The 23,769-nt window shown below is 45.0% G+C and overlaps 1 protein-coding gene across 13 annotated transcripts in view; it reads left to right on the top strand.

The window, feature by feature from the left end:
- Positions 1-23,769, top strand: part of PLCB4 (phospholipase C beta 4) — a 234,494-nt gene that overhangs the window by 30,028 nt on the left and 180,697 nt on the right. For 3 of the 13 annotated variants that reach the window (XM_083431909.1, XM_083431914.1, XM_083431919.1), the window contains exons 1-2: positions 82-408; positions 22,135-22,190. The gene's annotated coding sequence lies outside the window, so the exon portion shown is untranslated. Of the gene's footprint in view, positions 1-80; positions 844-918; positions 1,322-15,799; positions 15,819-22,134; positions 22,191-23,769 lie in introns of those variants that run through there. The other 10 variants (XM_083431918.1, XM_083431917.1, XM_083431925.1 and 7 more) reach the window with 8 other exon arrangements.

Raw genomic sequence — 23,769 nt, 5'->3', positions numbered from 1 at the left:
AATGCATAGGATTACATAGACGCCCCCCCCCCGCCCGTGCCTCTTTCCTAGTCTGTGCACGCGCCTGCTGAGCACCCTCTTTTCCTACCCCGGCTGGGCCGCGTTTGTTGGAGGAGCGCGCGCTCCCTTTGCGCGCCGGCGGAGTTGGCGTCCTTTTCTCACGCTTGCTCGGGGGAAACCACCCGGGAGCAGCAAGTCCAGCGGCGGTGTCCGCCAATAACAAAGCACCTCGCCAAAGTCTGGCCCGGAGGGAGGAGGGAGAGAGGGAGGGAGTGGGAGACATCGGGGAAAGCCGCCCTCCCTCTCCTTCCCGGAGCATCTTGTGCAAACAGAAAGGCTGGTTGGCTGCTGCTGCTGCTGCTGCTGCTACTCGCCTTTCCTCTCCGGAATCCTCCGGCGGCAGCTGATGTAAGACCCTGGCGGGAGCAATGGCAGAACCAGGCGGGGAGGAGGAGGTGGTGGACGGGGGGAATGCGGTGCTGCTGCTGCTGCTGCAGGCACAGGGCTGCCTTCCGTGCTGAGGTCGCCAGCCGCGCGTCAGCGGATCTCCGGCGTTGGCGAGTCTAGGGGGCCGGCCGGCAGGTACGAGGGGCGCGGAGTTGCCATCGCCTGGCGCCCGGGAGGCGCATAGGAGGCACGCTTGCCTGCTATGCAGAGGGGGCTGCAGCCTGACCGACCCCTCCCTCGGGGGTCGGGAGAGACTCTCCATTGGCCTCGTCTCACTTTTGAGACAGACACACGCACACACGGTTCCCTTCCTGCATCTACCTCCTCTCTCCAGCTGGCTCCGCGCCCCTTTACTCGGAAGTAAGCCCCGCGCTGCCCCGCGGGATTTGCTTCCCGGTAAGCGCGCGGAGAGGAGAGCCGTCGGCTCGTTCCTCGCGTTAGGTGGGCGGTGGGTGGGCACCTTTTCTGTTGTTGTTGTTGTGGGTAGTCCTTGCGTGGCTCTGCTCTTTCTCCAGCCCTTCTGGGGAGAAAGCGCTTTCTCGGCTCCCGGTCTGCTTCACCTTGGCGCTTTGTTCCCGGCGAAATACAACATCCCCACCCCCTGCCCTCCAGCGGCACTGCTGGCAGGTCTCTCCATAGAGCTCCGCTTGCATCCGAACCGTTTTTATTAATACTGTAGAGATTATTATTATTATTATTCGGTACGTGCCGAGCAGGTCACCTTTTCCTCCCACCCCCGTATGTGCATCCGGGATTAAATGTCAGTGCCCTCTGCAGTTCTTATAAATGTTTCCCTAGCTTCAGGTCTAACTTTTAGCATTTCTGAAGCGTTCGCCCTCCAGTTTCAGAAAGGGTGGCCTCTGTTTTGCAGAAGGTAAGCGACACTTTTCTAGGATGTGCATGGGGGCGGGGGGGGGGGCGGGATATGCTTTCCTATCTGAACTATTTCCTGGTGTTGTTTAAATTAAAACTTAAATAGCTTATTATTATTATTATTATTATTATTATTATTATTATTATTAGGAAGCAGGTGCTGAGTGTTTGTGTGCCTGGAACCCACCAAGTTATTAGTGCTATGGCTGAATTTTGTGTGATGAGACACTAGCTGGTTAATCCAATTTGGGCTTTGTCAGTTGCAGCTGGGCAATCTTAAATGCATTGCTCTTATTAAACTACCTGGCTGCATCATTCTGTTGCTATTTCTCTTAGAGTCCCCTCCCCGCCCCTCTTGCTGGTCTGATGAGGTAATATGGAGAATAATATTTGGAAGCTGCTAAGAGAAGCGTGAAGACTTGTATACATGTTTTTGGGCTGTAGCTGTAACACAGATGATAAACCACCAGTTGTAATTCCTGCCCAAGGTGAAGAATGCCTAGGGAAACATTAAAATAGACATAACTGTTGTTCCCAGTTAATGTGGGGATAAAGGTTCGTGGAATACTGAGTGGGACCAGTTTTGCCCATCTAGTTAGTCTACATTGACAGGCAGCGCCTTTCCGGGGGTTTCAGCCAGGGAATCTTTCCCAACATTACTTATAAATGTTGGGGATTGAGCCTAGAACCTTCTATTGCGGTGAGCTATGTCCCTTCCCCTAAATGTGATACGGGAATACGATATAATTTATGAAAAATGGCCGGTGTATATTTTACAAAAGGCCTGCCTGCATGTGCTTATTGTTACTATTTAGTGAGAGGTTGCTGATGCACAACAGAATATTAGTGATCTTCTGCTACCTTGCCTGTTGACTTTTGTCAGAGATCTCACCCACACCCAGTGCTTCTGGAAGCCCTACTCTTTTGCAGAAACAAGGGAGACACAGAATGGTCCAAATTTCCTTTCTGCTGATAATATTCTGTTCTGGAGCCCGATGTGGTGATCCCAAACATGGGTGCATGCACCCATGAGTTGTGGTGGGTTTGTTTGTGCGTGGCAATAATGCCTGTGTTGCGGGGGGGCATGCCATTTGTGCAGTGTGTCACAGGGGTTTGTTGTGCAACCGAGGCACACGGGTCAGAAATCTGGTGCGTGAATTATGAAAATTGGAGGAGTTTCTGTGGGGGAAATCTATGGGGGAAAATCAATGTGTCAAGCAGGAAACAAGTACCTTCTGAAAGCTGCTGGACTTGTTGCTATGCAAGCATGTTTAGATTACGGGGGGAGCGGTTATAAATGGACTGTATGAGAGGATGCTATAAACAACAGCAGACCCCCCAAAGTTTCAAGTTAAGTGGCTAAAACGCTGCACTTTTAAGGAAGCCAATAAAGCATTGCTATCCGGAACATGCAGTGTTCCGTGAGCATTCTTTGACAACACAGTTGTGCAGCTTTGCCAGTTGCGGCTTGTCCTTTGTGCCAAAGAAGGCAAGCTGTCCAGCTTTGTAAGAGCAACAGATAGCATTGCCATGCAACTTATGTAAGTAAATATTCAGTGTTGGTTAGTGTAGCCAGTGTCGGTCTAGTCTACTGTAAATTATCACGCACAGTTTATTATCTCTATAAACTGCCTCTGGATCTAGTCTATGAAGGTATTTGGTTTTTGTTTGTTTGCTTGCCTTTCAGAAAACACAGTTGATGCTTTGGCACTTAATGATACAAATCTTCCACACTTACAGTAAGACTTAAGTTGCGTGTAAAATGAACAGGTTGTTTTTATTCAGTATCCCACCTTTGCTCTAAGAAGCTCAAGGTGGCATATATGGTTTTTCTCCTTACAACAACCCTGTGAGGTAGGTTGGGCTGAGAGATTGCAACTGGCCCAGGGTCACCCAGGGAGCTGCAATGGCTACATTGGGATTTGATCCCTCTTGCCTCCCAGGTCCTGATCCTGCACACTAACCAAGGAAATAATAGAGATGATGATTAAAACAGGTAGGTTTCGCTGAACTTACTTTTTTCAAAAAGAAAGAAACTTTGTTTCCAAATGACGTAGCATTCTGTTGCAAAAAAATTATAACCAGTAAAGGTATTTGCCACAGAGTTTCCATGTACCTAAAGCCCTTTGAAATCAATTGACTTGAGGGTGCCTAACTGCGTGTCAAATCATGGCTCTTATCTTTGCCTACGAACGCTCTGATGAAGAGTCGATCGGAGCTAGCTAGCAACTGTCAAAACAATTCCAAAGCCTTATTTGATCATTGGGTATGGATTCATATCTGCTTGCATAACAATGCTCTTTGCTTTACAGCTGCACTCCCACACACAGGAGCTTTGTTCTGAAACACGGGTCTTTTTATTTTTATTTTTAAAATGAATCCAGAAATATCCTATGAACAGCCTATAATCCAAACAGTTGGCTCTGTTGCATAGGAAAAGCTGCAGGTGGAAAGCCCCCCCCTCCCCCACGACTGCCACCCAGCCTGTTTTCAAATATAGCATGTTAGACCGCAATGATCTCTTGTTCTGTAACCCACCAAATCCAGGGAATCAGTGTGCTGCGGTATATGCTGCTGCTTCTTCTTCATATAAATCCACAGTTGTCTTGACTTTTAGTGCCATATATTTTTTAAAAAACAACTTCTGTGGCTATACTGTTTCAGTATTATTTTGGCAGTAGCGTTGGACTCGGAGCTCTGTTGCGAGCCTGTCAATTCAGTTTGCCTCCTGCCATGAAGGGGGGGGGGATAGTGGAGAGAGAGTTCTTTGTTTAATGTAACTTTAAGTACTTGATGCCTTGAATGTAAGGTGAGGACATGTCTTAATGCTATAGTCAACTCCTGTTACACATGCATATGCACTTGCAGGTGGCACTGTGGTCTAAACCACTGAGTCTCTTGGGCTTGCTGACCAGAAGGTCAGCAGTTCAAATCCACACGGCAGGGTGAGCTCCTGTTGCTCTGTCCTAGCTCCTGCCAACCTAGCAGCTTGAAAGCATGCCAGTGCAAGTAGATAAATAGGTACCACTGCGGTGGGAAGGTAAGTGGCATTTCCGTGTGCTCTGGTTTCCGTTGCTCCAGAAGCGGTTTGGTCATGCTGGCCATATGGTCCAGAAAGCTGTCTGTGGACAAACACCGGCTCCCTCTGCCTGAAAGTGAGATGAGCGCCGCACCCCATAATCGCCTTTGACTGGGCTTAACCATCCAGGGGTCCGTTACCTTTACCTTACCAGATGTCATTGGACTCCCACTTCCAACAGACCTAGTCAGGGAGGCTCAGAGTTTAGCCCAGGGACATTGGGGGTAGGGCACAAGCTTCCCACTCCAGAAACAGGTAAACTTTGATTCTGATTGTTTGTGTTTATTTGATAGGAACTAGGAAATGAATGTATTGTTGTGGCTCAGCAGCATCCCTTGTTGCTGCACTTTCAATGGGGGCTCTCTTTACACATGTAGATCTGATTCACATACTCCCAATGATGAGTTGTTGTTGTTGTTGTTTTGGAAAGCCAGTAGGTTTTATTACAAGCATAGGGAACCTGTAGCCCTTCAGATGTTGTTGAACTCCAGGTCCCATCAGCCCCTGCCATCATGAACAGTGGTTGGGGATGATGGGATCTGGAGTCTGATAGCATCACAGTTCTATAAGCTTGTTGTATAAGCAAGACATTTCCCTCCTGTGTGTGATTATCCACAGCCGTTTCTGTGTATGCATGCATGAGGACTGTGTAATGTGGGAACTCCTCTCTTGTGGATACAGCTGGGCAGGAGGAAATTCCAGCTCTGGGTGGAAAAAGTGCTGCTGTTTCAGGAATCCAATGATCAAATCTCTGTGTTGCATTTGGCTATCTTTGTGCGTGCCTCAAGATAGCTGGGACCACTTGCATGAAGAGTTAAAGGTCTTGGGTGAATCAGCTCCCCCACTGCTTTTAGCAAGCAGCATTAACAAGCCTAGAGCAGTTCGATACAGAATAGAAAACAAGGAGGTTGCTCAGCGCAAGAAAACAACAGCAAGCCCACTAAAAGGGCGAGAAATAAAAGAAGAAATTTAAGAGCAACCTTTGACGACCAACGTGCATAAAAATCAAAGGCACTTATGTTGGTCAAAAAGAGGGCTGGGATCTTAGGAAGTCCCTAGTTGGGTTATATCTTTATTGGGACTGATTTGGATTTCGGAGTTCATTAGCTACCGAGTTATGCAACAGATGTCTAATGCAATCATGCACTTATTTTTTTAAAAAGATAAAACTATATAGCAGGCCATTGAAATGCAATTGTTTGCTGCATCTGTATCCTTCATTTCCACCAAATGGTACTCAAGGTAGCGAACAGCAATAACACAACTACAGTAAAATATATTTAAAAATGCAATAGAACACAAAATAACAGCACAACCCTATATTTCTACTTAGAAGTAAATTATATTGATTTCAGTGGGGTTACTCCCAGGAAAGTGGTATAGAATGTTAGACTAAAAAACTCCAAAGCACTCTTAATAAAACAGAACAAAACAGAACAAAATAAAACAGAACTTCAGGATTCTTAATGCCAGTGTACACAATCACTATGTAGGTTAAGTGATTTCTAGCTAGTGATGTGTTTGCAAGCCACAGATTTCTAAAATACGTGGGAATGCTGGGTTTGTGTCAATGTTTAGCAAACCTCTGAAAAGAGAGGGTTTTTAAAGCTGTTCAGGAAATGCTGGGCAGCTTGCATATCAAGGCCCTGTGACCACCCGGTTCCCTGATGTGCGAATAACTAGACAACACACAGCATATTGATTTTGGGATCAAATAAGGCCACAACTTTATTGGTTACAGATGTGAAGGTTTGGCCATAGGCATTGAGGCAAGCAACTGTGTATGTCACTCCAACCTGTCCGCTGGGAGTGTTTCTAAGAGTGAAGCCAGTGTGTGTGTGGGGGGAGATGCCCTCTGACTTACGTCAAATTGCAAATAGTCCCTGTTGAAGGAGTGGTATGGCCCTAGCCCCTGTTTGGGCATCGGACAGGAGCTACTCCTCCCAGATCCTTTTAACAGGATACTCTTACAACCTCCCCTCCAACCAAGACTAGGCTTACCCAATGCCCATCTGCCTTATGAAGTTGTGACGATTGCTGTGAGGTAGGTGAAAACCCAAATGCTGATGCCCATTAGCTGTGGGAAGAATTCCTGCCCGGCCCTTGAAAATTAGGCAGCCAACGTTGTCCATAGCAAGGTTGTACCGTCCGTAAAAAAACTCCGATTTGAGGGAGGGTGAGAACTGACGCAGCAAGAGAGAGGCCAAAAGCCCCCACAGGCTGGGCATTTAAACTTTGCCAAGGGCCACAATTAGTCGTTTGGTCCTGCACCCATGGGGACGCCCCCTAACTCTTGCGGCAGGAAGATGATCCGGTCTGTGATAGACAGGCTTACCAGGGAAGCCTGGGGCCCTCCCAAAAAGCTGCCTGCCCAATAAAGGGGCAGACTTACAGTCAATATTCTGCAGGTTCCTAGCCTGAAAAAAAGACAGTAATAGAGCTGCTTTAAAATTATATTAAGGCCTTAGTGAATGCTTTCAGAATGCAAGGTTTGTGATCATTCTAGGCTCCTGGGATACAGCAGCCAGGATCGATCTTGCAGACAAACTTGATGCCATCTCCTCTGGGGTTTCTAAATCATCCAGTTTAGGGTACTTAGTGAAACAGGTACACTGAAACATATAAAAATTGAATCCAGCAGAAGTTTTCTCTAGGGCAGCTGTGTAGTGTAATCAGGTTGCAAAAATAAGGCAACAGTATTTGGATCCACCCTGCATGTCGTTGACTGCCTTTCAGTAAATCTGCAACCTGGGGGTTTTGTTTTATCCAAGAGGCCTCTGCAGCTTCCAATCTGGTAGTGCAGCATTCTGCAGAGACCCTCTAGGCTGTTGCAGCATGCCACTGGTAAAGGTAAAGGTAAAGGGACCCCTGACCATTAGGTCCAGTCGTGGCCGACTCTGGGGTTGCGGCGCTCATGTCGCTTTATTGGCCGAGGGAGCCGGCATACAGTTTCCGGGTCATGTGGCCAGCATGACTAAGCCGCTTCTGACGAACCAGAGCAGTGCACAGAAACGCCGTTTACCTTCCTGCTGGAGTGGTACCTATTTATCTACTTGCACTTTGACTGTACTTTCAAACTGCTAGATTGGCAGAAGCAGGGACCAAGCAACGGGAGCTCACCCCATTGCAGGGATTTGAACCACAGACCCTAGGCTGTGGTTTAACCCACAGCGCCACCCGCATCGCTATGCCACTGGGACAGTTGTGTATTTAAACTGTCCACACACCATTCTTCTTTATTAGTTCTGTGCGGGGCTCCCCCCCCCCCCGAACTCACTGGAACTCAGTTTTGGCACCTCTCAGGTGGGTGTCATTGCCATTCAAAGAGAAAAAAAGTAAAAAGGTAAAGGACCCCTGGATGGTTAAGTCCAGTCAAAGGTGACTGTGGGGTTGTGGCGCTCATCTCACTTTCAGGCCAAGGGACCGGCGTTTGTCCACAGACAGCTTTCTGGGTCATGTGGCCAGCATGACTAAACTGCTTCTGGCACAATGGAACACCATGATGGAAGCCAGAGTGCACAGAAACACCGTTTACCTTCCCCCTGCAGTGGTACCTATTCATCTACTTGCACTAGTATGCTTTCGAACTGTTAGCCTGGCAGGAGTTGGGACAGAGCAATGGGAGCTCACCATGTTGTGGGGATTCGAACCGCCAACCTTCTGATCAGCAAGCCCAAGAGGCTCTGTGGTTTAGACCACAGCGCCACCCGCATCTCCCAGCAGCACTCCCATCTAAGAGAAGGGAGGCATTCATGGTGAGTTCCGGCACCTCTTTTAGTAGAAAAATAGCACTGGTTCTGGGATGCTTCCCCTGTGTTGTTGCATTCTGGGGAGCAGTTCTGCAGTAGGGTGCAACGAGAGCTGGACCACTAATTGCAACCCCAAACATTTATAGTATAAAAAGTTACAGGATTTAAGCGGGAAGCTACGGGACAGCCATTGATTGGAAATGAAGCAGTATGTCTGCCACAAAAGTTTCACAGGTGCAAACAGTGGGATCACCAGTAACTTTTCTGATAACATCATGAGCATAAATCATCATGAATACACATTTGAAAGGATGTCTGGAGGGGCTACAAGAAGGAATTCCCGCTATGTTCACCTAGGCTTACTCATAGTGTGTCTAGGTTTGCAGTCTCAATGTGATCCATCTGGCACAGCTGTTGGGGTCAATGGGCAATTTCTGTGACCTGCGACTCTGAGAGCATGTGACTTTGAGCACAGCGTTCTGCTGTGTATCTCTCAAACAGTTGTGATTCTGTAGGCGAGATTAATTGTATGATCACTCTTGCAATTAAAAATACAGTGACATTAACAAGGGCTGTCCTTGATTTATTTAAAAACAAAAACATTGTAACTATTCCACGAGCTGCAATGACAATCCTAACCATGTCTTCTCAGAAGTAAGTCCTGTTGAATTAAGTGGGGCTTACTCCCAAGTCAGCGAGGATAGGATTGCAGTGTGAATTGCTGCATGTGTAAGATATATAAATTTGGTATGATTCTGATTTTTCTTTGCAACCTAGAGGGATGTCAGGCAACGAAACCGTTTTTGATCACTATAAGGAAGCCCTGCTCATCCGCACATCCTCCCAGACTCTGATACTTTATACATTTGCAAGATGTGGACATAAAATGTGAGAACAGATACAGGCCACACTGTAACACACTGTTAGTATCCTTGAAAACACAATTCAGGGCGTAAGCATATTAAAAGATACTGTTTCTAAAGAAGGGAGGCTTGAGGAGGAAGAGGAGGCACTTCTTGTGATTCTCTCAAACCGACAGTGAAAATATTTGGGCTGTCCAACATCCAGAAATAAGATTCCTTTCTGTTCATTTTGTTTGTTTCGAAAGGGCAGTACAGTATTGTTTTGCCAACCTTCGTACTCTCCGTACAACCTTGCCCCAACAACTATTCATTTTGGCTGCCTTTTGTGTTTTTCTTCAACTGAAAATGTACCACCTGCTCTGAAGGCATTTAACTTACTGCAAGCAAAAAGGATCCACAACAGGGAGGAGTGCGCTTGTTCATACTTCTTGCTCACCAGCCATGCCTTCTACTCCGTTTGCTGTTTGTTCTGATTCCATGGACTTTTTTTTTTAAAAAAATACATTTTTATTAATTTTAACATACAAATTATAAAACGTACCACACAAATTATTACAAATACACTTTTTTGGACTTCCATCAGCACCTCTGATGATCTTCTGTCTTAACCTTTTTGTGCATTACTTAATTTTATATTGTCTTTACCTCTCTTAACTTATCATCTCCCCCTTTCCATTTTTACAATATTTCCAACAATACTCCTCACAGAACTTCTTGCAAACCTGCAAACGTCGTCTGATCATCACAAATACTTTTCATATAGTTCGTAAATTTACTCCAGTCTTCGGTAAATTTCTGGTCCTTCCGGTTTCGGATCCTTCCTGTTAATTTGTCTAATTCTGCATAGTCCATCAACTTCATCCTCCATTCTTCAATCGTTGGCAATTCTTCTTGCTTCCATTTCTGGGCTAATAGTATTCTAGCTGCTGTTATTGCATATAAAAAAAGCTTACATCCTTTTCTATTTATATCACTTCCCACCATTCCCAATATAAATGCTTCTGGATTCTTTGTAAATCATAGAATCATAGAGTTGGAAGAGACCGCAAGGGCCATCAATTCCAACCCCCTGCCAAGCAGGAAACACCATCAGAGCACTCCTGACATATATATTTCCTGACAATGTATATTTCAACATTTTTTTCAACTCATTATATATCATCTCCCAAAAAACATTTCACCTGTTCCGATTCCATGGACTTGAACCTGGGATCCTTTGCATAGAAAGTCTGCACTGTGCTTTCCACCCACAGCTTCTCTTTCTGTTTTCTTAGCACTGGTTATGTAATTTGCCACTGGCAGTCTGTGGCTAGCACTTTCCCTCCAAACCAGAAACAGAAACTTGCTTCAAGCCATGCTTTCCAATTTTGGCTTGGAAGGCGAACGCTAGTCATTGTTTGCTGGTTTGGTATCTGTACGAACTGTTCAAGCTACGCATGGTGAAGAAATCCACCTGCAGGAGGACAGCAGGAAGGGTCCTAGTTTCCTGTTCTTCTCCATAGTTTGTAGGAGAACTTAGCCTATGGTCTGGTTCATATGTAAGGGAAACCATGGTTTTCTGCTGCAGGGACAAGCCTATATGAGCCACACCTCTGTGCGCCTGGTGCTCCCAAGGGGAGATGAAGGAGGACATGAATCAGAGGCTTGTGAAGACTTGTCTGTGCTACTGTGAAACTACGGTTTTCCATTATTTCCGATCCGATTTTTAAAAGAAACTCTCCATAATATAATAAATACAAAATTGGGAATGGTGTTCATATAATTATAATGCAAAAAAAAACCCCTAAATTGTTAAAAGTATAAATATTTATCTAGGTAAAGGTAAAGGGACCCCTGACCATTAGGTCCAGTCGTGGCCGACTCTGGGGTTGCAGCGCTCATCTCGCTTTATTGGCCGAGGGAACCGGCGTACAGCTTCCGGGTCATGTGGCCAGCATGACTAAGCCGCTTCTGGTGAACCAGAGCAGCGCACGGAAACACTGTTTACCTTCCCGCCGGAGCGGTACCTATTTATCTACTTGCACTTTGATGTGCTTTCGAACTGCTAGGTGGGCAGGAGCAGGGACCGAGCAATGGGAGCTCACCCCGTTGTGGAGATTCGAATCGCCAACCTTCTGATCGGCAAGTCCTAGGCTCTGTGGTTTAACCCACAGCACCACCCGCGTCCCTTATTTATCTAGGTGCCTGCATTTAATTTATGTCTGAACATGTTTTATGAGACTGGGACTCACTCTTTAGAAAACAATGGTGTCAAATGCAGCCTAATTTTTATAACTTCTTGTTTTGCTTGCATTTCTTTCTTTTTGCAACTTTGGCCTTTTGAGGAACATCTGGAATAGTCACTCGAGTCTAACTTGAAATGTGAAGGCAAACATGAAAGCAATTTAAAAAAAGGAACTTCCCCTCCTCCTTTCTCCTTGGCAAACCTGGGAAGGAAGAGACCTTTTAATGTGATCTTGTTAGCCTTATTACAAGATCTTGCATTTCAGACCTGATTGTTCTGTTGTTGCGTGTTGAGGGCTAGATACTTGGCTCTGATCCAGAAAAAGCCAATTGCATTGAAACCTCATTGGAAACAAAGGGAGAAATTAGCTGTGACTCATGATTAAATTAAAACGCTGGAACTGAAGCATGGCTCTTTTTATTTGGCTTGGGGGACCACTATTTTTAAGCATAAACAGGCCAGGTTCACAGGGCACATAAATCCAGCCTTACTCAAACTTGTTGTCCCCCTTCCCCCAGATGTTTTGGGTCAACTGCCATTGGCCCCAGCCAGCACGGCTTCAATCCTCAACTTTTATTTGCCCCTTGTAGGTACAGAAGCTTACTGTTCCATCTGCCACCACTGGCCATTACTGTTTCTGCAAAAGCGATATGCCACAAATACACCAAACTTAGGTTCTTAGGTTGTTCTTAAGTGCTTAAAAAGGTAAAGGGACCCCTGACCATTAGGTCCAGTCGTGACCGACTCTGGGGTTGCAGCGCTCATCTCGCTTTATTGGCCAAGGGAGCCAGCATACAGCTTCCAGGTCATGTGGCCAGCATGACTAAGCCGCTTCTGGCGAACCAGAGCAGCGCACGGAAACGCCGTTTACCTTCCCACTGGAGTGGTACCTATTTATCTACTTGCACTTTGATGTGCTTTCGAACTGCTAGGTTGGCAGGAGCAGGGACCAAGCAACGGGAGATCACCCTGTTGCGGGAATTCAAACCGCCGACCTTCTGATCGGCAAGTCCTAGGCTCTGTGGTTTAACCCACAGCACCACCCACGTCCCTGCTTAAGTGTTAGGTTCTACATATTCTTAATATGGTAAGTAAAATTTAGGTTTCATAATTTGAAACTGCGTGGATTTCAATTTCGCCGAAAGTCTATATTCTCTCACCCCCTCCAGCACAGACCCTGGCAGCTAATTTTCTCTGTTTCCCTAACATTTCTGCAAATACTGGTTTGATTCGTGACATCCTCCACTATCCCCAAGAAACAGCAGATTGGCAGATTTTGGGACTTTCCATTTCTCTGTAGGTTAACAGCATACCACTTCAAAGTGGTGTCTCTTTGGGTTGGTGGTTTTTTTTGGGGGGGGCGTAGTTAATGAGAACATATGTGTTCAATAGCCGGGATGCATTTTGACAAACAGCGCTTTTCGCGATGTGTAGTACAAATGTGTTGTAACCTGGCTGCTCAAGCCCACTGTTTTCCCACTAGCTTTCTGAAATCGTTCGTCCAGTTGTGATATAACACTAACATGCTCAGAGCTCTCACCTGATCTGAGTGTCGGTAAAAGGCCCTCTAAGAGAGATGTAGGAAGTTTGTCTTGTTGCTTTATTCTCTCCCACCCCACCCCCTCTATTTTTTCTGTGCACTGCTCAATTACAGTATAATTGAATATTATTCTGTGTTTGTCCATTATCTCTGTTGAGCGCTCTCGAAAAAGGTTCCGTTCACTCCAAAAAGCGTAGAGCTAAGATAAAAGTCTTGCAACAGTGAGCAATGGAGCCTCCTCTCCCCATTTCTAAATTCTTTATGGTGATTCTCTTCCCCCTTTGGTCTGGACAGCACAGCCTTTTTCTTTAACCCCCAGTTTTTAGACTTGGCAGGTTCCCTGCCCCCATCCCACCCCGGTCTACTTTGGCGTCTGTTATTAGATAATGTAGACAGCAAGCATATGTTTTTTTAAATGATCCCAAGTAAGTCATTTTTGTTATTGTTGCTGCAAAATAATTCAAGAGCATTCCACTACTGGTTGTGTCTTTTCTGCATTTATTCCACGGGGCTCTTGAGGGGTTTGCTAGTATCTTTCAAACTGATTAATTCACAGAAATGAACGAGAAGAGAAATTACTTCTTTCCCCAAGGAGGTACAACCGCTAGCCTCTCTCCTCCCTTCACAACACACATTTCCCCGTCTCCTGAGAATCCAGTACCCTAAAGAATTCATTATGGTAGGCCCCATTCCCTGGGGATTAACGTATTTTACCAACTGGAGTCTATCTTATATGAAACACATGGCCACAATTAGTTATGATGTTTTCATTCAGTTTATTGGTGGCTGTAAAGATAAAAAAATGCAAATGTTTCCTGGGTAGCGTCTTAGGAATAAATTAAGGCTGATGGGAGTACAGGGGTACCTCGGGTTACAGACACTTCAGGTTACAGACTCCACTAACCCAGAAATAGTACCTTGGGTTAAGAACTTTGCTTCAGGATGAGAACAGAAATCGTGCAGTGGTGGCAGGGCGGCAGCGGGAGGCTCCATTAGCTAAAGTGGTGCTTCAGGTTAAGAACAGTTTCAGGTTAAGAACAGACCTCCGGAACAATTACGGTAAGCTCTTAACCCGAGGTAAAGTAAAGGTAAAGGGATCCCTGACCATTAGGTCCAGTCGTGGCTGACTCTGGGGTTGCAGTGCTCATCTCGCTTTATTGGCCGAGGAAGCCGGAATACAGCTTTCGGGTCATGTGGCCAGCATGACTAAGCCGCTTCTGGCGAACCAGAGCAGCGCACAGAAACACCGTTTACCTTCCCGCCAGAGTGGTACCTGTTTATCTACCTGCACTTTGATGTGCTTTCGAACTGCTAGGTTGGCAGGAGCAGGGACCGAGCAACGGGAGCTCACCCCGTCGCGGGGATTCGAACCGCCGACCTTCTGATCGGCAAGTCCTAGGCTCTGTGGTTTAAACCACAGTAAAAATCCTCTAGTTCAAGCCAGTCAGGTTTACACAGCAATCTGTCGCTCTCTCTTTAGTGAGTGTGCAGCCGGTTTGCTTGCCAGACAAATAGGAAGGCCATCGGATGATTGTCCCTAATCCAGTTTGCTTGCAAAAGCAGTTGACAGACAGCTGGAAAATCCCACCCACCCCTCATATATTTTTGTACTTTTCTCTGTGTATGTGTGTAAATAATATGTCTTTCACCCATAGCAACCATGACAGGGTTTTATAAATGAAGCATTGTTGTGATTGTTTGAACAACGTTTAAATTTTAATCCACTTCCTGAAACTTCTTTTTAGTGCAGCAATAAAGAACAAAGCAACAATGTGTTAAGTTTTCTTTTCGCCAACACTTTGCTACTATGAACCTGTTCATCTTGGGCACTTGGAAAGCTTAACTGTGATTAAGCCTTTGATTTCTTTTTCTTTTTTAAAAAGAACAAATTAAATAGGTGCTTGTACTGTATTTTCTTTGAGAGTTTGGAATGCCCCTTTCTCCCTTTCACAGTCTTAGGGGAACTCCTGAATTTGCCGAACTACAGAAATAAAAATTTAAAAGGGGGGGAGCATAAACTCTGTGTTGTTGTTGTTGTTTTGGGGGGGAATGAACTAGGGATGAGACCACAAAAGAGACTAATAAGGTCTGAGCCATGGAAACCTGCCGGAATGTTTCCCCTACCCTTTCATAGATTAAAATAGGTTTGTGTTGCATACAGATGTCAGTTTAAGGAAATTATTTAATGCAATTGTGCCTTCCTTAATGGTTTTAAAATTTAATAAAATGGATTTTTTTATCCAGTCCTTCAGGTGTGGGATTAATTCTGGCTTCTCTCACCAGCCAATATGCTTTTTTTGCCCCAAACGTTGAAACAAATTAGTAACCAAAGCAAGATAGGCGGCCTCTTCTTGAATTTTGAGACGCTATCTCGTGCTTTACTCCCATGGACTTGGCAGATAGAAATGAAAGTTTTTATAACCTTGAAGTAAGTGTATGGGAAAATGCGGCCGAGAAAGACACAGCGGATGGCTTAGGGGTTGTTGTTTTGTTTTTTTATAAAAAGACAAACCATTCAAAACACACCCACCCGCCCCCCTCCTCCTCCTCCTCATAGGAGCACAAATAACTCTTCAATATCCTTGAAGAGCTGTGGACTAGAAAATAAATGTAAGATGAAGAATACATTACTTTGTGCCCACAAAAGTATTTAAGAAAGTAATTAACAATTAGTTGGAATGCAACAGGAAATGGAAGGAAGCTTGTTCCCTCATCTCTTTCCCCCGAAGACCAGCAAGTTTTAATTATTGTTATCTTTATTTACACTAATTGTCTGGAGCTGTTTGGAAAGGATGGAGGAATGGGAAAGAATTGAAACCTGAGGTGCCATCTCTGTCTCCTTCACGTACCACACAGGTCTTGCCTGCTGACAATGTGATACTGGGCACCTCTTCCTAAAGTGCTTGCAAAAGCTGCAAGCTTGTCGGATGAGATTTAGAAGCCTAATGGTGCAAATGAAGGAAGCATCTTGGTTGTTGACCAGAGAGGAAAGGAAGTGTTTCATACAGCCTGTGGACATCTATATCTCTTCCTGCCTGAAATTGTAATGTAAATGCAGGGCTGGTTTGCACATCATACAAACATTAACAGCTCTGCTGGACTAGGCAGAAGGCCCGTCAAGCAGTCCAGCAGTGAAAACAGAACCCAGCATCTTTAAAGTGAGACGATCAAACAAACAAAAAAGGTGGAATCCCAGGTCGTTTCCAGATGACCTGCTCATTGAACATTCTTCCCGAAGTCTTTGCACAAAGCTTGTAGGAAGGTTGGCTGTTCAATGGACATTCATTCAGATTTGATTGGAGGGAGGTTAGACGATATCCCTACTTTCAGGTACATTCTCCTGGCAATTTGTTTAGTCGTGTCTGACTCTTCGTGACCCCATGGACCAGAGAACACCAGGCACTCCTGTCTTCCACTGTCTCCCGCAATTTGGTCAAACTCATGCTGGTAGCTTCGAGAACACTGTCCAACCATCTCGTCCTCTGCTGTCCCCTTCTCCTTGTGCCCTGAATCTTTCCCAACATCAGGGTCTTTTCCAGGGAGTCTTCTCTTCTCATGAGGTGGCCAAAGTATTGGAGCCTCAGCTTCAGGATCTGTCCTTCCAGTGAGCACTCAGGGCTGATTTCCTTCAGAATGGATAGGTTTGATCTTCTTGCACAATTTACTTTACTGCAAAAAGTCCATTTAGGGGTTTGGCGGGGAAGCAGCTGTGTTGGGCAAAAGCGCCGATTCCGTACACCCTGGGCAATATATGGCAGCAGAAGATTTTGCAAACAATTTACACACCTGTTTTTCCTGCTTGACCCCTTGTGCAGGATGAAATCCCAAATGTTGATAACCTCTAAGCAGAATGTAGCTGGAGTCGTGCAGTGACTGGGAGCAGGTGGGAACTGGGGTGTAGAAAAGATGTGACAATCTAAAAACCGACAATTGTCATGTGGTTTATTTTAGTTGAACGATTGGTGAAGTTTGCTTTAGTGGGAAGATAAGATCTGACTTGTGGGGCATCTTATGATAGTTGTGGTTATAATGGGTGGTCTGTGATCCTTGTCTACGAAGGACCAAAACATTTGGCAGAAAAGTGCAAGCTCCATTTGATCTTTGCTAATGAAAAGTGCACCGTTCCAGGGGAAAATAAGTGTGTTTCAGCTCGAATGTGGTGAAATAACCCCACCTATCTCTGTTGAGTGTACTTTAGAAACATGTTGTTCGTAGATGGTGGCTGTAATTTTCTCTCCTTTTGCAGCGTGTTTATGGTTTATTTGCTTCTAGCAGTGTCTTTATGGAAGCTGTGTCTGCTCACAGACAGCAAGGCTGGAAAACCTCAAATATCTGTTTGAAAATGCCATTTTTATTTACCTGAAATTCAGTTCTATGCAGGGTTGGCTCTTAACCATTGAAGGTGATTTCTAAATCGTTTGCAGTTGTTGTTGTTGTTGATGATGATGATGATGATGTTGTTGTTGTTGTAGTTGTTGTTTTTAAAGCAACCTTATTTTACCATCTTGACAAATAGTATTTGCAGACTGTCATCTTTTGGCTTCTTCCCTTTCACACTGTTATGGTGCTGTGTATAAATATAAGTACTGAGGGTGTACAAAACAGGCAACTCCCGCCAGATCATGTCAACTAGAATAGGCAAACTGTGTGGCAGGGATGTCTGCCCCTTGCCTTTTGCATCTCCCTCCATAAGTAATGGGGGCAGGAGTCTTGCTGCAGCCAGAGACATAATTCAGTTATGTTTCATGGCTGCGTTTGCAAGGACCTGGTCACTGTCAGACTTCATTAACTAGATGATAAGAGAAGTCATTTCACTTTCACTCACATTCCCCCCAAATCTGTATCTCCCTCTGGCCATGTTTGTGATTGCCTGTTCTCTGCAGAGCCTTAAATTAAGCGAATATTGAACTGCACATGGGAACTATTATCATTTGTCAATTGCATAATCATGCTTTGTCATAGAAACTTGACAAGAGGAGCCAGTCCTGGTGTTCTGTTGCTGCCAAACCATGGAGACGATGTGCTTTGGTGACTGTGCTTACCCCCTCTCTCTCTCTCTCTCCTTTTCCTTTACAAATGAGAACAATGCATTAAAAAATGTGTCCACGCTGTGAAAACAACTGAATTGTAGAATCAGAAATGGTTGTGAGGGAAAGATTGCTGGTGGCAGTCAACCAAACTGTTTTGGTCTATAAGGACATCACACCCTCCAACATTTTTCTAATGAAAATGGGGATGGAAATATATTTATAACAACAACAACAACAAAACCAATGTATTACTTATACCCCACCCATCTGGCCGGGCCTCCCCAGCCACTCTGGATGGCTTCCAACAGGATAATATAAACACACTAAAACTTCAAACATTAAAAACTTCCCTAAACAGGGTTGCCTTCAGATGTCTTCTAAAAGTCAGATAGTTTATTTCCTTGACATCTGGTGGGAGGGCGTTCCACAGGGTGGGCGCCACTACTGAGAAGGCCCTCTGCCTGGTTCCCTGTAAGCTCATTTCTCACAGTGAGGGACCCGCCAGAAGGCCCTCGGTGCTGGACCTCAGTGTCTGGACAGAACGATGGGGGTGGAGATGCTCCTTCTAATTTACATTTCAAAATATTCATTTAAACAACCTTAAATCAATGACTTCCCTTCTTCTCTTTCCGTGTTCATTTTGCACAACATACATCCCTGCATATTTTACATGCACTAAACCATTCAGTATCCCATAGTTACATCCATTCAAACCTATTTACACTGTTGAATTTATCTTAATGCTACCAGCATTTTTTAAAGTACATAATTTTCATCTATATATTCAATAAATACTTTCCAGTCTTCTTTAAACGTACGTTCTTCTTGTTCTCTTATTCTATATGTTAAATCTGCAAGCTGCACGTATTCCATCAGTTTAAGTTGTCATTCTTCTTTGGTTGGGACTTCGCTCGTTTTCCATTTTTAGTCTAGAAAAACACGGGCTGCAGTAGTGGCATACAAAAATAACCTTTTTTGACATCTGGGAATTTCCATCTGAATTATCCCGAACAAAATGGACTCTGTTTTGGGGTTGTTGTTTTTTTGGAAAGGTACTTTTAAACCTTTCCCCCCAATTTATTATATATCATTTCCCAATACTCTTTTACCCTTGTACAAGTCCACCACATATAATAAAACGTACCCTCAACTTCATTACATCTCCAGCACTTATCTGATTCGGACTTATACTGTATAAGTCCTCCTTGGAGGTTTTTACACAGAGGTTGGATGGCCATGGATGCTGTAGTTGAGATTCCTGCATTGCAGGGGGTTAGACTAGATGACCCTCAGGATCCCTTCCCATGCTACAATACGATGATTCATTGTTGTGGGAGATATGAACCTCCTGACAATCCTCTCCATGGGATTTGGTGTTTCTTTAGTCTTCCTCAACATGGTGCCCTCTAGATGTTGTTGGGACTCCATTTCCCATCAGCTCCAACACGTATAGCCATAATAGTCAAGAGCCTAACACTATTTGGAGGGCACTGGGTTGGGCTGCAGTGGCCTACAGTGACATAGGAGGCCATGTTAGACCATGGCCCATTTAACTCATTATTGTCTTGACTGAAAGGTAATGGCTTTCTGGGGTTTAATATGGGGGACATTCTCAGCCCTGTCTGAAGACTGAGCTGGGTATTGAACCTTGGGACCATGGGGGGAAATTATGTACACTTGAAAACATTGGCAGCATTGAGATGAATTCAACAGCGTAAATAAGTTTTGATGGATTTGATAATGGAATACTGAATGGTTTAGTTTTTGTAAAATATGCAGGGATTTATGGTATTGTACTGGGACGCTGGTGGTGCTGTGGGTTAAACCACAGAACCTAGGACTTGCCCATCAGAAGGTCGGCGGTTCGAATCCCCGTGACGGGGTGAGGTCCCGTTGCTCAGTCCCTGCTCATGCCAACCTAGCAGTTTGAAAGCACATCAAGTACAAGTAGATAAAGAGGTACCACTCCGGTGGGAAGGTAAACAGCGTTTCCGTGCGCTGCTCTGGTTTGCCAGAAGCGGCTTGGTCATGGTGGCCACATGACCCGGAAGCTGTATGCCGGCTCCCTTGGCCAGTAAAGCGAGATGAGCGTTGCAACCCCAGAGTTGGCCACGACTAGACCTAATGGTCAGGGGTCTCTTTATCTTTGCTATGGTATTGTAAAATGAACCATGGAAAGAGAAGAAGGGAAGTCATTGATATTTTAAGGATGTTTAAATGCGTATTTTAAATTATAAAAGAGAATAATTAATAAAAATTATATAAATGAAAAAAGAGAACCTGGGACCTTCTACATGCTGAGCAGAGGCTCTCGCCCAGAGCCCGTGAGCTCGTTCTGCCCTTCTGCTTCATGGCTATTTTGTGCTGATTTTGTGGAAGGTGGAGCTGAAGCATTTGCCACACATGAGAGTGGGGAAAGGGGGGGGGGAATCATGGAGTGCGAAATGTGGCCCACCATCCTGCAATTTCATTTTGCCTCTTCTGTGGTTGTGCACAACCACGGCAATGCACTGCCATGGACCTCCGTGCCGTTTTATCTTGGCTCGGAGAAGCTTCTGGCTCTGGGCGAGGAGCTGTGGAAGGGTGCTTAAAGCTCACATCTCCCTGTTGCCAAGGCAACAGGGTGATGCTTGCTCTCTTTCAGTGTCATGCTGCAAGACTTCAGCACAGGAGAGAGAGCCTTGCTCTCAGCCAAAGTGCACTTGTCTTGCTTCCAGCCCTGCGCTGCAAGGCTGCAGTGCAGCAGAGGGGCAGAGGGAGATGGGTATTCTTGTTGCATCTCTGAAAGGAGCCTGTTCATCCTGTTTGGCAGCCTCTGAAAGGGGGCTGCAAAGCTCCAGGATGTAATTTGACTCAGCCCCAGCTTTCTGTGCTATTACAGTATTATTTTTTTGGACAGCAAAGGATGCACTCCAATTATTGCTTTGGGCATGTGCTACTCAACTAAGTTTGGGAGTACCTAACTTGGATGAAGCTGGCTTTTGAAGACTCCGTGAAAATGAAACTGGGGTACAGTTTGAATTCATGTGCTTTTTATTTTATTTTTACATTTACAGTCCGCCTTTCCCCCAAGGAGCTCAAGGCACGGAACACAATATGCCATCCTGCCCATTTTATTTTCACAACAGCCCAGTGATGCAGGTTAGGCTGAGAGACTGTGAGTAGCCCAAGGTCCTTCAGTGAGCTTCATTGCTGGGTGTGAATTTGAACCCTGGTCTCCCAGGCCGCAGCCCAGATGCTTATCTAGCCAGTGTGGCGTAGTGGTTAAGAGCAGTAGACTCGTAATCTGGTGAACTGGGTTCGCTTCCCCGCTCTTCCATATGCAGCTGCTGGGTGACCTTGGGCTAGTCACACTTCTTTGAAGTCTCTCAGTCCCACTCACCTCACAGAGTGTTTATTGTGGGGAAGGAAGGGAAGGGAGAATGTTAGCCGCTTTGAGACTCCTTCAGGTAGTGATAAAGCAGGATATCAAATCCAAACTCTTCTTCTTCATTAATGGTGCTGAATACTAGCAAGTTGCATGGGAGTTTGCGGTCAAAACAAACAGAATTGAGATGTGAGGAGCTGGGCAGAGAAATGGACAGGTAAAAGGCTCACAAACATCAGCTTGGAGCTGAAGCGGAAGGTGACGTCATATGTGTGGAGGCAGGTTAATGTGTCTGTAGCGGTCATGTGTTTGCGCCTCCCCACTGAAAAAGCAAGCAAGACCTGGACTGTGATGCAAAGGGACACTTTGTCCACACTGCACTCACCCAATCTACAGCTAGTCCTAGGAGGAAAGTTCCCATTGCTTCCTGCAGAGGCATCCCGGGGGAAAATTACAATTTCAGGGGTGGCGATAGTGACTGAGGATTTTCAGTGGGACTGCCGTGTTGGGGAAAATGTTAATCCCTTCCTTGTGGACTAAAATGCTGGTCCTGCTTTCTCCCCATCCCCTGCTATTGTTATAGCAAAGGACTGAACATACACACACTCTCAACATCTCTTTTCAGGCTGTTAGACCTGCATGGAGCAATGTGAAATGTTGGCTGACTTCAGATCAAATTACGTTTTAAGGATGCAGTAAAATCTTGGGACACCAGCCTGCCCTCGTCTCATTTATTTCATTAGGTTTAAGTGCATGCTTAACTCCTGTTGCAATCAGCGATTAAACCTTGGATTGTGCCCTTGGCTATCACTTGATGTCATTAATGGGGAGATGCCCAAGTTGTGTGTTTTGAACAGCGCCGTAAATATCAATTGTGGAAATGCAATTTAATTTAGAGTGCTGTGAACTTCACCACGCCACATTTTTCACTGCTTCTTGTTTTTTTCTTTTCTTTTTCATAGACAAAAGAGCTGTTCTTCACAGCGAGAGCTACTAAGATGTGAACTTGATTGAAAACGTAGGTATCCTCTCATGTAATCTAACTGAAAATTTGCAGTGTACTGAGAAATGGTGGAACCTCCTGGTACATGGAAGTGGAAATAAAAAATGGCTTTTTTCTCAGAGGTTTTATTGGGGGCTGTTAGGAACAGTTGAAACAAGCTGTCTCTGAATACATGGAATACAAAGCTGCCCTATTTCTGTAGTAACTACTGTCTTTTATTTTTAATTTATTTAATCATTTTTTCAATATAAACAACAACGGCAAAAGGCACAACAAAAACCATAATAACACTAATAACACAACGTGACAATTCAGATTTGAGTACTGGTATACCTATGACTACACCTTTTTAACAATACTTCCCCACCTCTCCTCCCCCTACTTCCCACCACTGTCTGTCTTATCACTTAAATATTCCTTCCAGATTTCTTCATATTTATCCATTCTTAATTTGCGTCGACATGCAATTCATTCATATGTAGCTAGTCTGTCCATATTATCAATCCATGTGCTCAGTGGAATCTTTTTGTGGCTCTTCGAATTCATCAAAGCAACTTTTTTTGCTTCTAATATGGCACAGTACATCCATATTTTTTTGACCCCTTGTAATCTCCCATGTTTCTGGAATATAATTGGGGGCTGTTAGGAACGGTTGAAACCAACATTCTCTGCTTTCCTTGCTCCTCTGTTTCTGAATACACAGAATACAAAGCTGCCCTATTTCTGTATGTTTTGCAGCTGAAGCAAAAGGAGGGGAGAACCTTTGGTTCTCCAGCTGTTGAACTCCAGCTCTCTTCAGTCATAACTACTGTCTGTGCTGACTAGGCTTGATGGGAGATGTAGTTCAGCACCATCTTCAGGGGCAACTTCCCCCAAATCTCCTGTAGCTAGTTTTCTACCTTATTGGATGAGGCATCAGCTGCTTTTTAAAAGTGAATTGTGGGTGTGCAGCTCTGCCTCCCCTCCCAGATTGACTCCTCTGTGCCTGCAGTTTGTCAACTTAAAATTGGGACCCGTGTGTGTGTGTGTGTGCGCGCATGTGTATAGGCAGGCAGGCAGATAGGGAACCCTTTGCATTTCTGTTCCAGATCAGACTTCCTGCACTTGTTTGCAGTGCAGCGGGGAGCTCCTATTTGAGTTCCACTATCTGGATCAGAATTGTGGCAAGGGGGAAAAGGTTTAAGCCCCCTTTCCAGGTCCCGATCCAGATTGGCTCCCCTAAACCTGCATTTATTTATTTTTAAAGTAATCAAGAAATGTGTATGTGCCCAGCTCTTCAAGTTTGGCGTCTTACAGATTGTGCTTCACACACAATTCACCACTGTGCATTTCAACCCTGGTTAAGAATTAGGTTTTGCCACTCAGTGGGATTTGACAGCCTGAGGCAGTGAAGGTTTTGTAGGTAGTGGCCTGGTTCTCACGTCACACTAAACTGTGGTTTGAAACAAACTATGGTTCACTGAGCATGAGTACTATGCCGGTGCATGCTGCTTAAAAGTTCTTGCAGTGTTCCTCCTCCACTCTTACTGCCATCATGCTGCAGATGAAACAAACCAGAGATTGGCTTGTCCTGTTGTCTGAACCCTCGCTCTTG

This window comes from Podarcis tiliguerta (genome assembly GCF_965153285.1).
Source record: "Podarcis tiliguerta genome assembly, chromosome: 3".
In the NCBI taxonomy this organism is placed as follows: domain Eukaryota; kingdom Metazoa; phylum Chordata; class Lepidosauria; order Squamata; family Lacertidae; genus Podarcis; species Podarcis tiliguerta.
The sequence above is the reverse complement of the archived record's forward strand: the minus strand, read 5'-3'. Positions and strand labels throughout refer to the sequence as shown.